General features: G+C 49.0%; 1 protein-coding gene across 1 annotated transcript in view; it reads left to right on the forward strand.

Annotated features, from left to right (window-relative positions):
• The window catches only part of LOC306770995 (uncharacterized protein), a gene marked incomplete at both ends in the record, with an annotated part of 195560 nt that overhangs the window by 14972 nt on the left and 164690 nt on the right, over positions 1-15898 (forward strand). The gene's annotated exons all lie outside the window — the stretch shown is intronic.

The following is a 15898-nucleotide window of genomic DNA, read 5'->3' on the forward strand; positions in this document are numbered from 1 at the left end:
CTGACTGGATGTACTGACTGGATGCAGACGTACTGGCTGGATGCAGACGTACTGACTGGATGCAGACGTACTGACTGGATGCAGACGTACTGACTGGATGCAGACGTACTGGCTGGATGCAGACGGACTGACTGGATGCAGACGTACTGACTGGATACAGACTTACTGACTGGATGCAGACGTACTGACTCGATACAGACTTACTGACTGGATACAGACGTACTGACTGGATGCAAACGTACTGACTGGATACAGACTTACTGACTGGATGCAGACGTACTGACTGGATGCAGACGTACTGACTGGATACAGACTTACTGACTGGATACAGACGTACTGACTGGATACAGACTTACTGATTGGATGCAGACGTACTGACTGGATACAGACTTACTGACTGGATGCAGACGTACTGACTGGATGCAGACGTACTGACTGGATACAGACTTACTGACTCGATACAGACTTACTGACTGGATACAGACGTACTGACTGGATACAGACTTACTGATTGGATGCAGACGTACTGACTGGATACAGACGTACTGGCTGGATGCAGACGTACTGGCTGGATACAGACGTACTGACTGGATACAGACGTACTGGCTGGATGCAGACGTACTGACTGGATGCAGACGTACTGACTGGATACAGACGTACTGGCTGGATGCAGACGTACTGGCTGGATGCAGACGTACTGACTGGATACAGACGTACTGGCTGGATGCAGACGTACTGGCTGGATACAGACGTACTGACTGGATACAGACGTACTGGCTGGATACAGACGTACTGGCTGGATACAGACGTACTGACTGGATACAGACTTACTGACTCGATACAGACTTACTGACTGGATACAGACGTACTGACTGGATACAGACTTACTGACTGGATGCAGACGTACTGGCTGGATGCAGACGTACTGGCTGGATGCAGACGTACTGACTGGATACAGACGTACTGGCTGGATGCAGATGTACTGGCTGGATACAGACGTACTGACTGGATACAGACGTACTGGCTGGATACAGACGTACTGACTGGATGCAGACGTACTGACTGGATGCAGACGTACTGACTGGATACAGACGTACTGACTGGATGCAGACGTACTGACTGGATACAGACGTACTGGCTGGATGCAGACGTACTGACTGGATGCAGACGTACTGGCTGGATGCAGACGTACTGACTGGATACAGACTTACTGACTGGATACAGACTTACTGACTGGATACAGACGTACTGACTGGATGCAGACGTACTGACTGGATGCAGACGTACTGACTGGATGTACTGACTGGATGCAAACGTACTGACTGGATGCAGACGTACTGACTGGATGCAAATGTACTGACTGGATACAGACTTACTGACTGGATACAGACTTACTGACTGGATACAGACGTACTGACTGGATACAGACTTACTGACTGGATACAGACTTACTGACTGGATACAGACGTACTGACTGGATGCAGACTTACTGACTGGATACAGACGTACTGACTGGATGCAGACTTACTTACTGGATGTACTGACTGGATGCAGACGTACTGACTGGATGCAGACGTACTGGCTGGATGCAGACGTACTGACTGGATGCAGACGTACTGACTGGATGCAGACGTACTGACTGGATGCAGACGTACTGGCTGGATGCAGACGTACTGACTGGATGCAGACGTACTTACTGGATGTACTGACTGGATGCAGACTTACTGGCTGGATGCAGACGTACTGACTGGATACAGACTTACTGACTGGATACAGACTTACTGACTGGATACAGACGTACTGACTGGATGCAGACGTACTGACTGGATACAGACGTACTGACTGGATGCAGACTTACTTACTGGATACAGACGTACTGACTGGATGCAGACGTACTGACTGGATACAGACGTACTGACTGGATACAGACTTACTGACTGGATACAGACTTACTGACTGGATACAGACGTACTGACTGGATGCAGACTTACTGACTGGATACAGACGTACTGACTGGATGCAGACTTACTTACTGGATGTACTGACTGGATGCAGACTTACTGGCTGGATGCAGACGTACTGACTGGATACAGACTTACTGACTGGATACAGACTTACTGACTGGATACAGACGTACTGACTGGATGCAGACGTACTGACTGGATACAGACGTACTGACTGGATGCAGACTTACTTACTGGATACAGACGTACTGACTGGATGCAGACGTACTGACTGGATACAGACGTACTGACTGGATACAGACTTACTGACTGGATACAGACTTACTGACTGGATACAGACGTACTGACTGGATGCAGACGTACTGACTGGATACAGACGTACTGACTGGATGCAGACTTACTGGCTGGATGCAGACGTACTGACTGGATACAGACTTACTGACTGGATACAGACTTACTGACTGGATACAGACGTACTGACTGGATGCAGACTTACTTACTGGATGTACTGACTGGATGCAGACGTACTGACTGGATGCAGACGTACTGGCTGGATGCAGACGTACTGACTGGATGCAGACGTACTGGCTGGATGCAGACGTACTGACTGGATGCAGACGTACTGACTGGATACAGACGTACTGACTGGATGCAGACTTACTTACTGGATGTACTGACTGGATGCAGACTTACTGGCTGGATGCAGACGTACTGACTGGATGCAGACTTACTGACTGGATACAGACGTACTGACTGGATGCAGACGTACTGACTGGATACAGACTTACTGACTGGATACAGACTTACTGACTGGATACAGACTTACTGACTGGATGCAGACGTACTGACTGGATACAGACGTACTGACTGGATACAGACGTACTGACTGGATACAGACGTACTGACTGGATGCAGACGTACTGACTGGATGTACTGACTGGATGCAGACGTACTGACTGGATACAGACGTACTGACTGGATACAGACGTACTGAGTGGATACAGACGTACTGACTGGATGTAGACGTACTGACTGGATGCAGACGTACTGACTGGATGTACTGACTGGATGCAGACGTACTGGCTGGATGCAGACGTACTGGCTGGATGCAGACGTACTGACTGGATACAGACGTACTGACTGGATGCAGACGTACTGACTGGATGCAGACGTACTGGCTGGATGCAGACGTACTGACTGGATGCAGACGTACTGACTGGATACAGACGTACTGACTGGATGCAGACTTACTGACTGGATACAGACTTACTGACTGGATACAGACTTACTGACTGGATACAGACGTACTGACTGGATACAGACTTACTGACTGGATGCAGACGTACTGACTGGATACAGACGTACTGACTGGATGCAGACATACTGACTGGATACAGACTTACTGACTGGATGCAGACGTACTGACTGGATGCAGACATACTGACTGGATACAGACTTACTGACTGGATGCAGACGTACTGGCTGGATGCAGACGTACTGACTGGATACAGACGTACTGACTGGATGCAGACGTACTGACTGGATGCAGACGTACTGACTGGATGTACTGACTGGATGCAGACGTACTGGCTGGATGCAGACGTACTGACTGGATTCAGACGTACTGACTGGATGCAGACGTACTGACTGGATGCAGATGTACTGACTGGATACAGACTTACTGACTGGATACAGACTTACTGACTGGATACAGACGTACTGACTGGATACAGACGTACTGACTGGATACAGACTTACTGACTGGATGCAGACGGACTGACTGGATGCAGACGTACTGACTGGATACAGACTTACTGACTGGATACAGACTTACTGACTGGATGCAGACTTACTGACTGGATACAGACGTACTGGCTGGATGCAGATGTACTGACTGGATACAGACTTACTGACTGGATACAGACTTACTGACTGGATGCAGACTTACTGACTGGATACAGACGTACTGACTGGATGCAGACTTACTGACTGGATGTACTGACTGGATGCAAACGTACTGACTGGATGCAGACGTACTGACTGGATGCAGACGTACTGACTGGATGCAGACGTACTGACTGGATGCAGACGTACTGGCTGGATGCAGACTTACTGACTGGATACAGAAGTACTGACTGGATACAGACGTACTGACTGGATACAGACGTACTGACTGGATGCAGACTTACTGACTGGATGTACTGACTGGATGCAGACGTACTGGCTGGATACAGACGTACTTACTGGATACAGACGCACTGACTGGATGCAGACGTACTGACTGGATGCAGACTTACTGACTGGATACAGACGTACTGACTGGATGCAGACTTACTGACTGGATGTACTGACTGGATGCAGACGTACTGGCTGGATACAGACGTACTGACTGGATGCAGACTTACTGACTGGATGTACTGACTGGATGCAGACGTACTGACTGGATACAGACGTACTGACTGGATGCAGACTTACTGACTGGATGTACTGACTGGATGCAGACGTACTGGCTGGATACAGACGTACTTACTGGATACAGACGCACTGACTGGATGCAGACGTACTGACTGGATGCAGACTTACTGACTGGATGTACTGACTGGATGCAGACGTACTGGCTGGATACAGACGTACTGGCTGGATGTAGACGCACTGACTGGATGCAGACGTACTGACTGGATGCAGACGTACTGACTGGATGCAGACGTACTGACTGGATGTACTGACTGGATGCAGACTTACTGACTGGATGTACTGACTGGATACAGACGTACTGACTGGATGCAGACGTACTGACTGGATGCAGACGTACTGACTGGATGCAGACGGACTGACTGGATGCAGACGTACTGGCTGGATGCAGACGTACTGACTGGTTGTACTGACTGGATGCAGACTTACTGACTGGATGTACTGACTGGATGCAGACTCACTGGCTGGACGCAGACGTACTGACTGGATGCAGACGTACTGACTGGATACAGACTTACTGACTGGATGCAGACGTACTGACTGGATGCAGACGTACTGACTGGATGTACTGACTGGATGCAGACGTACTGACTGGATGCAGACGTACTGACTGGATGTACTGGCTGGATGCAGACGTACTGACTGGATGCAGACGTACTGACTGGATGCAGACGTACTGGCTGGATGCAGACGTACTGACTGGATGCAGACGTACTGACTGGATGCAGACTTACTGACTGGATGCAGACGTACTGACTGGACGTACTGACTGGATGCAGACGTACTGACTGGATGTACTGGCTGGATGCAGACGTACTGACTGGATGCAGACGTACTGACTGGATGCAGACGTACTGGCTGGATGCAGACGTACTGACTGGATGCAGACGTACTGACTGGATGCAGACTTACTGGCTGGATGCAGACGTACTGACTGGATGCAGACGTACTGACTGGATACAGACTTACTGACTGGATGCAGACGTACTGACTGGATGCAGACGTACTGACTGGATGTACTGACTGGATGCAGACGTACTGGCTGGATGTACTGACTGGATGCAGACGTACTGACTGGATACAGACTTACTGACTGGATGCAGACGTACTGGCTGGATACAGACGTACTGACTGGATGCAGACTTACTGACTGGATGTACTGAGTGGATGCAGACGTACTGACTGGATACAGACTTACTGACTGGATGCAGACGTACTGACTGGATGCAGACGTACTGACTGGATGTACTGGCTGGATGCAGACGTACTGACTGGATGCAGACGTACTGGCTGGATGTACTGACTGGATGCAGACGTACTGACTGGATACAGACTTACTGACTGGATGCAGACGTACTGACTGGATGCAGACGTACTGACTGGATGTACTGGCTGGATGCAGACGTACTGACTGGATGCAGACTTACTGACTGGATGTACTGACTGGATGCAGACGTACTGACTGGATGCAGACGTACTGACTGGATGTACTGACTGGATGCAGACGTACTGACTGGATGTACTGACTGGATGCAGACGTACTGGCTGGATACAGACGTACTGACTGGATGCAGACTTACTGACTGGATGTACTGACTGGATGCAGACGTACTGACTGGATGCAGACGTACTGACTGGATGTACTGGCTGGATGCAGACGTACTGATTGGATGCAGACTTACTGACTGGATGTACTGACTGGATGTACTGACTGGATACAGACGTACTGACTGGATGTACTGACTGGATGCAGACGTACTGGCTGGATACAGACGTACTGACTGGATGCAGACTTACTGACTGGATGTACTGACTGGATGCAGACGTACTGACTGGATGCAGACTTACTGACTGGATGTACTGGCTGGATACAGACGTACTGACTGGATGCAGACTTACTGACTGGATGTACTGGCTGGATGCAGACGTACTGACTGGATGTACTGACTGGATGCAGACGTACTGACTGGATGCAGACTTACTGACTGGATGTACTGACTGGATGCAGACGTACTGACTGGATGCAGACTTACTGACTGGATGTACTGGCTGGATGCAGACGTACTGACTGGATGCAGACTTACTGACTGGATGTACTGACTGGATGCAGACGTACTGACTGGATGCAGACGTACTGACTGGATGTACTGACTGGATGCAGACGTACTGACTGGATACAGACGTACTGACTGGATGCAGACGTACTGACTGGATACAGACTTACTGACTGGATACAGACGTACTGACTGGATACAGACTTACTGACTGGATGTACTGACTGGATGCAGACTTACTGGCTGGATGCAGACGTACTGACTAGATACAGACTTACTGACTGGATACAGACGTACTGACTGGATACAGACGTACTGACTGGATACAGACTTACTGACTGGATGCAGTCGTACTGACTGGATGCAGATGTACTGACTGGATACAGACTTACTGACTGGATACAGACGTACTGACTGGATGTACTGACTGGATGCAGACGTACTGACTGGATGCAGATGTACTGACTGGATGCAGACGTACTGACTGGATGCAGATGTACTGACTGGATACAGACTTACTGACTGGATACAGACTTACTGACTGGATACAGACGTACTGACTGGATGCAGACGTACTGACTGGATACAGACGTACTGACTGGATGCAGACGTACTGACTGGATGCAGACGTACTGACTGGATGCAGATGTACTGACTGGATACAGACTTACTGACTGGATACAGACTTACTGACTGGATTCAGACGTACTGACTGGATGCAGACGTACTGACTGGATGTACTGACTGGATGCAGACGTACTGACTGGATGCAGATGTACTGACTGGATACAGACGTACTGACTGGATACAGACGTACTGACTGGATACAGACGTACTGGCTGGATACAGACGTACTGACTGGATACAGACGTACTGACTGGATACAGACTTACTGACTGGATGCAGACGTACTGACTGGATGCAGATGTACTGACTGGATACAGACGTACTGACTGGATACAGACTTACTGACTGGATACAGACTTACTGACTGGATACAGACGTACTGGCTGGATACAGACGTACTGACTGGATACAGACTTACTGACTGGATACAGACGTACTGACTGGATGCAGACGTACTGACTGGATACAGACGTACTGACTGGATGCAAACGTACTGACTGGATGCAGACGTACTGACTGGATACAGACTTACTGACTGGATGCAGACGTACTGACTGGATACAGACTTACTGACTGGATGCAGACGTACTGACTGGATACAGACGTACTGACTGGATGCAGACGTACTGACTGGATGTACTGGCTGGATGCAGACGTACTGATTGGATGCAGACTTACTGACTGGATGTACTGACTGGATACAGACGTACTGACTGGATGTACTGACTGGATACAGACGTACTGACTGGATGTACTGACTGGATGCAGACGTACTGGCTGGATACAGACGTACTGACTGGATGCAGACTTACTGACTGGATGTACTGACTGGATGCAGACGTACTGACTGGATGCAGACTTACTGACTGGATGTACTGGCTGGATACAGACGTACTGACTGGATGCAGACTTACTGACTGGATGTACTGGCTGGATGCAGACGTACTGACTGGATGTACTGACTGGATGCAGACGTACTGACTGGATGCAGACTTACTGACTGGATGTACTGACTGGATGCAGACGTACTGACTGGATGCAGACGTACTGACTGGATGTACTGACTGGATGCAGACGTACTGACTGGATACAGACGTACTGACTGGATGCAGACGTACTGACTGGATACAGACTTACTGACTGGATGTACTGACTGGATGCAGACTTACTGGCTGGATGCAGACGTACTGACTAGATACAGACTTACTGACTGGATACAGACGTACTGACTGGATACAGACGTACTGACTGGATACAGACTTACTGACTGGATGCAGTCGTACTGACTGGATGCAGATGTACTGACTGGATACAGACTTACTGACTGGATACAGACGTACTGACTGGATGTACTGACTGGATGCAGACGTACTGACTGGATGCAGATGTACTGACTGGATGCAGACGTACTGACTGGATGCAGATGTACTGACTGGATACAGACTTACTGACTGGATACAGACTTACTGACTGGATACAGACGTACTGACTGGATGCAGACGTACTGACTGGATACAGACGTACTGACTGGATGCAGACGTACTGACTGGATGCAGACGTACTGACTGGATGCAGATGTACTGACTGGATACAGACTTACTGACTGGATACAGACTTACTGACTGGATTCAGACGTACTGACTGGATGCAGACGTACTGACTGGATGTACTGACTGGATGCAGACGTACTGACTGGATGCAGATGTACTGACTGGATACAGACGTACTGACTGGATACAGACGTACTGACTGGATACAGACGTACTGGCTGGATACAGACGTACTGACTGGATACAGACGTACTGACTGGATACAGACGTACTGACTGGATACAGACTTACTGACTGGATACAGACTTACTGACTGGATACAGACGTACTGGCTGGATACAGACGTACTGACTGGATACAGACTTACTGACTGGATACAGACGTACTGACTGGATGCAGACGTACTGACTGGATACAGACGTACTGACTGGATGCAAACGTACTGGCTGGATGCAGACGTACTGACTGGATGCAGACGTACTGACTGGATACAGACTTACTGACTGGATGCAGACGTACTGACTGGATACAGACTTACTGACTGGATGCAGACGTACTGACTGGATACAGACGTACTGACTGGATACAGACTTACTGACTGGATGCAGACGTACTGACTGGATGCAGACGTACTGACTGGATACAGACTTACTGACTGGATGCAGACGTACTTACTGGATGCAGACGTACTGACTGGATAAAGACGTACTGACTGGATACAGACTTACTGACTGGATACAGACTTACTGACTGGATGCAGACGTACTGACTGGATACAGACTTACTGACTGGATACAGACGTACTGACTGGATACAGACTTACTGACTGGATACAGACGTACTGACTGGATGCAGACGTACTGACTGGATACAGACGTACTGGCTGGATGCAGACGTACTGACTGGATACAGACGTACAGGCTGGATGCAGACGTACTGACTGGATACAGACTTACTGACTGGATGCAGACGTACTGACTGGATGCAGACGTACTGACTGGATACAGACGTACTGGCTGGATGCAGACGTACTGGCTGGATGCAGACGTACTGGCTGGATGCAGACGTACTGACTGGATACAGACGTACTGACTGGATACAGACGTACTGGCTGGATGCAGACGTACTGACTGGATGCAGACGTACTGACTGGATACAGACGTACTGGCTGGATGCAGACGTACTGACTGGATGCAGACGTACTGGCTGGATGCAGACTTACTGACTGGATACAGACGTACTGACTGGATACAGACGTACTGACTGGATGCAGACGTACTGACTGGATGCAGACTTACTGACTGGATGTACTGACTGGATGCAGACGTACTGGCTGGATACAGACGTACTGACTGGATGCAGACGTACTGACTGGATGCAGACTTACTGACTGGATGCAGACTTACTGGCTGGATGTACTGACTGGATGCAGACTTACTAACTGGATGTACTGACTGGATGCAGACTTACTGACTGGATGCAGACTTACTGGCTGGATGTACTGACTGGATGCAGACTTACTAACTGGATGTACTGACTGGATGCAGACGTACTGACTGGATGCAGACTTACTGGCTGGATGCAGACTTACTGGCTGGATGCAGACTTACTGACTGGATGCAGACGTACTGGCTGGATACAGACGTACTGACTGGATGCAGACGTACTGACTGGATGCAGACGTACTGACTGGATGCAGACGTACTGACTGGATGCAGACTTACTGGCTGGATGTACTGACTGGATGCAGACTTACTGACTGGATGTACTGACTGGATGCAGACGTACTGGCTGGATGCAAACGTACTGGCTGGATGCAGACGTACTGACTGGATGCAGACGTACTGACTGGATGCAGATTTACTGGCTGGATACAGACGTACTGACTGGATGCAGACGTACTGGCTGGATGCAGACGTACTGACTGGTTGTACTGACTGGATGCAGACTTACTGACTGGATGTACTGACTGGATGCAGACTCACTGGCTGGATGCAGACGTACTGGCTGGATACACACGTACTGACTGGATGCAGACGTACTGGCTGGATGCAGACGTACTGACTGGATGTACTGACTGGATGCAGACTCACTGGCTGGATGCAGACGTACTGGCTGGATACACACGTACTGACTGGATACAGACTTAATGACTGGATACAGACGTACTGGCTGGATGCAGACGCACTGACTGGATGTACTGACTGGATGCAGACGTACTGACTGGATGCAGACGTACTGACTGGATGTACTAACTGGATGCAGACGTACTGGCTGGATACAGACTTACTGACTGGATGCAGACGTACTGACTGGATACAGACTTACTGACTGGATGCAGACTTACTGGCTGGATGCAGACGTACTGGCTGGATGCAGACGTACTGACTGGATGCAGACGTACTGACTGGATACAGACTTACTGACTGGATGCAGACGTACTGACTGGATGTACTGACTGGATGCAGACGTACTGACTGGATGTACTGACTGGATGCAGACGTACTGACTGGATGCAGACGTACTGACTGGATGTACTGACTGGATGCAGACGTAATGGCTGGATACAGACTTACTGACTGGATGCAGACTTACTGACTGGATGTACTGACTGGATGCAGACTTACTGGCTGGATGCAGACGTACTGGCTGGATACAGACGTACTGACTGGATGCAGACGTACTGGCTGGATGCAGACGTACTGACTGGATACAGACTTACTGACTGGATACAGACGTACTGGCTGGATGCAGACGTACTGACTGGATACAGACTTACTGACTGGATGCAGACGTACTGGCTGGATGCAGACGTACTGGCTGGATGCAGACGTACTGACTGGATGCAGACGTACTGACTGGATGCAGACGTACTGGCTGGATGCAGACGTACTGACTGGATGCAGACTTACTGACTGGATGCAGACTTACTGACTGGATGTACTGACTGGATGCAGACTTACTGGCTGGATGCAGACGTACTGGCTGGATGCAGACGTACTGGCTGGATGCAGACGTACTGACTGGATACAGACTTACTGACTGGATGCAGACGTACTGACTGGATACAGACTTACTGACTGGATACAGACGTACTGACTGGATACAGACGTACTGACTGGATGCAGCCTTACTGGCTGGATGCAGATGTACTGACTGGATGTAGACGTACTGACTGGATGCAGACGTACTGGCTGGATGCAGACGTACTGGCTGGATGCAGACGTACTGACTGGATACAGACTTACTGACTGGATGCAGACGTACTGACTGGATACAGACTTACTGACTGGATACAGACGTACTGACTGGATACAGACGTACTGACTGGATGCAGCCTTACTGGCTGGATGCAGACGTACTGACTGGATGCAGACGTACTGACTGGATGCAGACGTACTGGCTGGATACAGACTTACTGACTGGATACAGACGTACTGACTGGATACAGACGTACTGACTGGATACAGACTTACTGATTGGATGCAGACGTACTGACTGGATACAGACTTACTGACTGGATGCAGACGTACTGACTGGATACAGACTTACTGACTGGATACAGACTTACTGATTGGATGCAGACGTACTGACTGGATACAGACTTACTGACTGGATGCAGACGTACTGACTGGATACAGACTTACTGACTGGATGCAGACTTACTGACTGGATGCAGACGTACTGACTGGATACAGACTTACTGACTGGATACAGACGTACTGACTGGATACAGACGTACTGACTGGATGCAGACGTACTGACTGGATACAGACTTACTGACTGGATACAGACGTACTGACTGGATACAGACGCACTGACTGGATGCAGACGTACTGACTGGATACAGACTTACTGACTGGATACAGACGTACTGACTGGATGCAGACTTACTGACTGGATGCAGACGTACTGACTGGATACAGACTTACTGACTGGATGCAGACGTACTGACTGGATGCAGACTTACTGACTGGATGCAGACGTACTGACTGGATACAGACGTACTGACTGGATACAGACTTACTGACTGGATGCAGACGTACTGGCTGGATACAGACGTACTGATTGGATGCAGACGTACTGACTGGATGCAGACTTACTGACTGGATACAGACGTACTGACTGGATACAGGCTTACTGACTGGATGCAGACTTACTGATTGGATGCAGACGTACTGACTGGATACAGACTTACTGATTGGATACAGACGTACTGACTGGATACAGACGTACTGACTGGATGCAGACTTACTGATTGGATGCAGACGTACTGACTGGATACAGACTTACTGATTGGATACAGACGTACTGACTGGATACAGACTTACTGATTGGATGCAGACGTACTGACTGGATGCAGACATACTGACTGGATACAGACGTACTGACTGGATACAGACTTACTGACTGGATACAGACTTACTGATTGGATGCAGACGTACTGACTGGATACAGACTTACTGATTGGATGCAGACGTACTGACTGGATGCAGACGTACTGACTGGATGCAGACGTACTGACTGGATACAGACTTACTGATTGGATGCAGACGTACTGACTGGATGCAGACGTACTGACTGGATACAGACTTACTGACTGGATGCAGACGTACTGACTGGATACAGACTTACTGATTGGATGCAGACGTACTGACTGGATGCAGACGTACTGACTGGATGCAGACGTACTGACTGGATGCAGACGTACTGACTGGATACAGACTTACTGATTGGATGCAGACGTACTGACTAGATACAGACTTACTGACTGGATGCAGACGTACTGACTGGATGCAGACTTACTGACTGGAAGCAGACGTACTGACTGGATACAGACGTACTGACTGGATACAGACGTACTGACTGGATGCAGACGTACTGACTGGATACAGACTTACTGACTGGATACAGATTTACTGACTGGATACAGACGAACTGGCTGGATGCAGACTTACTGACTGGATGCAGACGTACTGACTGGATGCAGACTTACTGACTGGACGCAGACGTACTGACTGGATACAGACGTACTGACTGGATGCAGACGTACTGACTGGATGCAGACTTACTGACTGGAAGCAGACGTACTGACTGGATGCAGACTTACTGACTGGATACAGACGTACTGACTGGATGCAGACGTACTGACTGGATACAGACTTACTGACTGGATACAGATTTACTGACTGGATACAGACGAACTGGCTGGATGCAGACTTACTGACTGGATGCAGACGTACTGACTGGATACAGACGTACTGACTGGATACAGACGTACTGACTGGATGCAGACTTACTGACTGGATGCAGACGTACTGACTGGATGCAGACGTACTGACTGGATGCAGACTTACTGACTGGATGCAGACGTACTGACTGGATGCAGACGTACTGACTGGATACAGACTTAATGACTGGATGCAGACTTACTGACTGGATGCAGACGTACTGACTGGATACAGACTTACTGAGTGGATGCAGACGTACTGGCTGGATACAGACGTACTGGCTGGATGCAGACATCCTGACTGGATACAGACGTACTGACTGGATACAGACGTACTGACTCGATACAGACTTACTGACTGGATACAGACGTACTGACTGGATGCAGACGTACTGACTGGATGCAGACTTACTGACTGGATACAGACGTACTGACTGGATACAGACTTACTGACTGGATACAGACGTACTGACTGGATACAGACGTACTGACTGGATACAGACGTACTGACTGGATGCAGACGTACTGACTGGATACAGACGTACTGACTGGATGCAGACTTACTGACTGGATGCAGACTTACTGACTGGATGCAGACGTACTGACTGGATGCAGACGTACTGGCTGGATACAGACGTACTGACTGGATACAGACTTACTGACAGGATACAGACGTACTGACTGGATGCAGACTTACTGACTGGATGCAGACGTACTGACTGGATGCAGATGTACTGGCTGGATACAGACGTACTGACTGGATACAGACGTACTGACTGGATGCAGACGTACTGACTGGATACAGACTTAATGACTGGATGCAGACGTACTGACTGGATGCAGACGTACTGACTGGATACAGACGTACTGACTGGATACAGACTTAATGACTGGATGCAGACGTACTGACTGGATGCAGACTTACTGACTGGATGCAGACGCACTGACTGGATGTACTGACTGGATGCAGACGTACTGACTGGATGCAGACGTACTGACTGGATGTACTGACTGGATGCAGACGTACTGACTGGATGCAGACTTACTGACTGGATGCAGACGTACTGACTGGATGCAGACTTACTGGCTGGATGCAGACTTACTGACTGGATACAGACGTACTGACTGGATACAGACTTACTGACTGGATACAGACGTACTGGCTGGATGCAGACGTACTGACTGGATGCAGACGTACTGGCTGGATGCAGACGTACTGACTGGATACAGACTTACTGACTGGATGCAGACGTACTGACTGGATACAGACTTACTGACTGGATACAGACGTACTGACTGGATACAGACTTACTGGCTGGATGCAGACGTACTGACTGGATGCAGACGTACTGACTGGATACAGACTTACTGACTGGATACAGACGTACTGACTGGATACAGACGTACTGACTGGATACAGACTTACTGACTGGATGCAGACGTACTGACTGGATGCAGACGTACTGACTGGATGCAGACTTACTGACTGGATACAGACTTACTGACTGGATACAGACTTACTGACTGGATACAGACTTACTGACTGGATGCAGACGTACTGACTGGATACAGACTTACTGATTGGATGCAGACGTACTGACTGGATACAGACTTACTGACTGGATGCAGACGTACTGGCTGGATACAGACTTACTGATTGGATGCAGACGTACTGACTGGATGCAGACTTACTGACTGGATACAGACTTACTGACTGGATGCAGACGTACTGACTGGATACAGACTTACTGACTGGATGCAGACTTACTGATTGGATGCAGACGTACTGACTGGATACAGACTTACTGACTGGATGCAGACGTACTGACTGGATACAGACTTACTGATTGGATGCAGACGTACTGACTGGATGCAGACTTACTGATTGGATGCAGACGTACTGACTGGATACAGACTTACTGATTGGATGCAGACGTACTGACTGGATACAGACTTACTGACTGGATGCAGACGTACTGACTGGATACAGACGTACTGACT

This window comes from Telmatherina bonti (assembly GCF_933228915.1).
Source record: "Telmatherina bonti genome assembly, chromosome: 20".
NCBI classification, from domain to species: Eukaryota; Metazoa; Chordata; class Actinopteri; order Atheriniformes; family Telmatherinidae; genus Telmatherina; species Telmatherina bonti.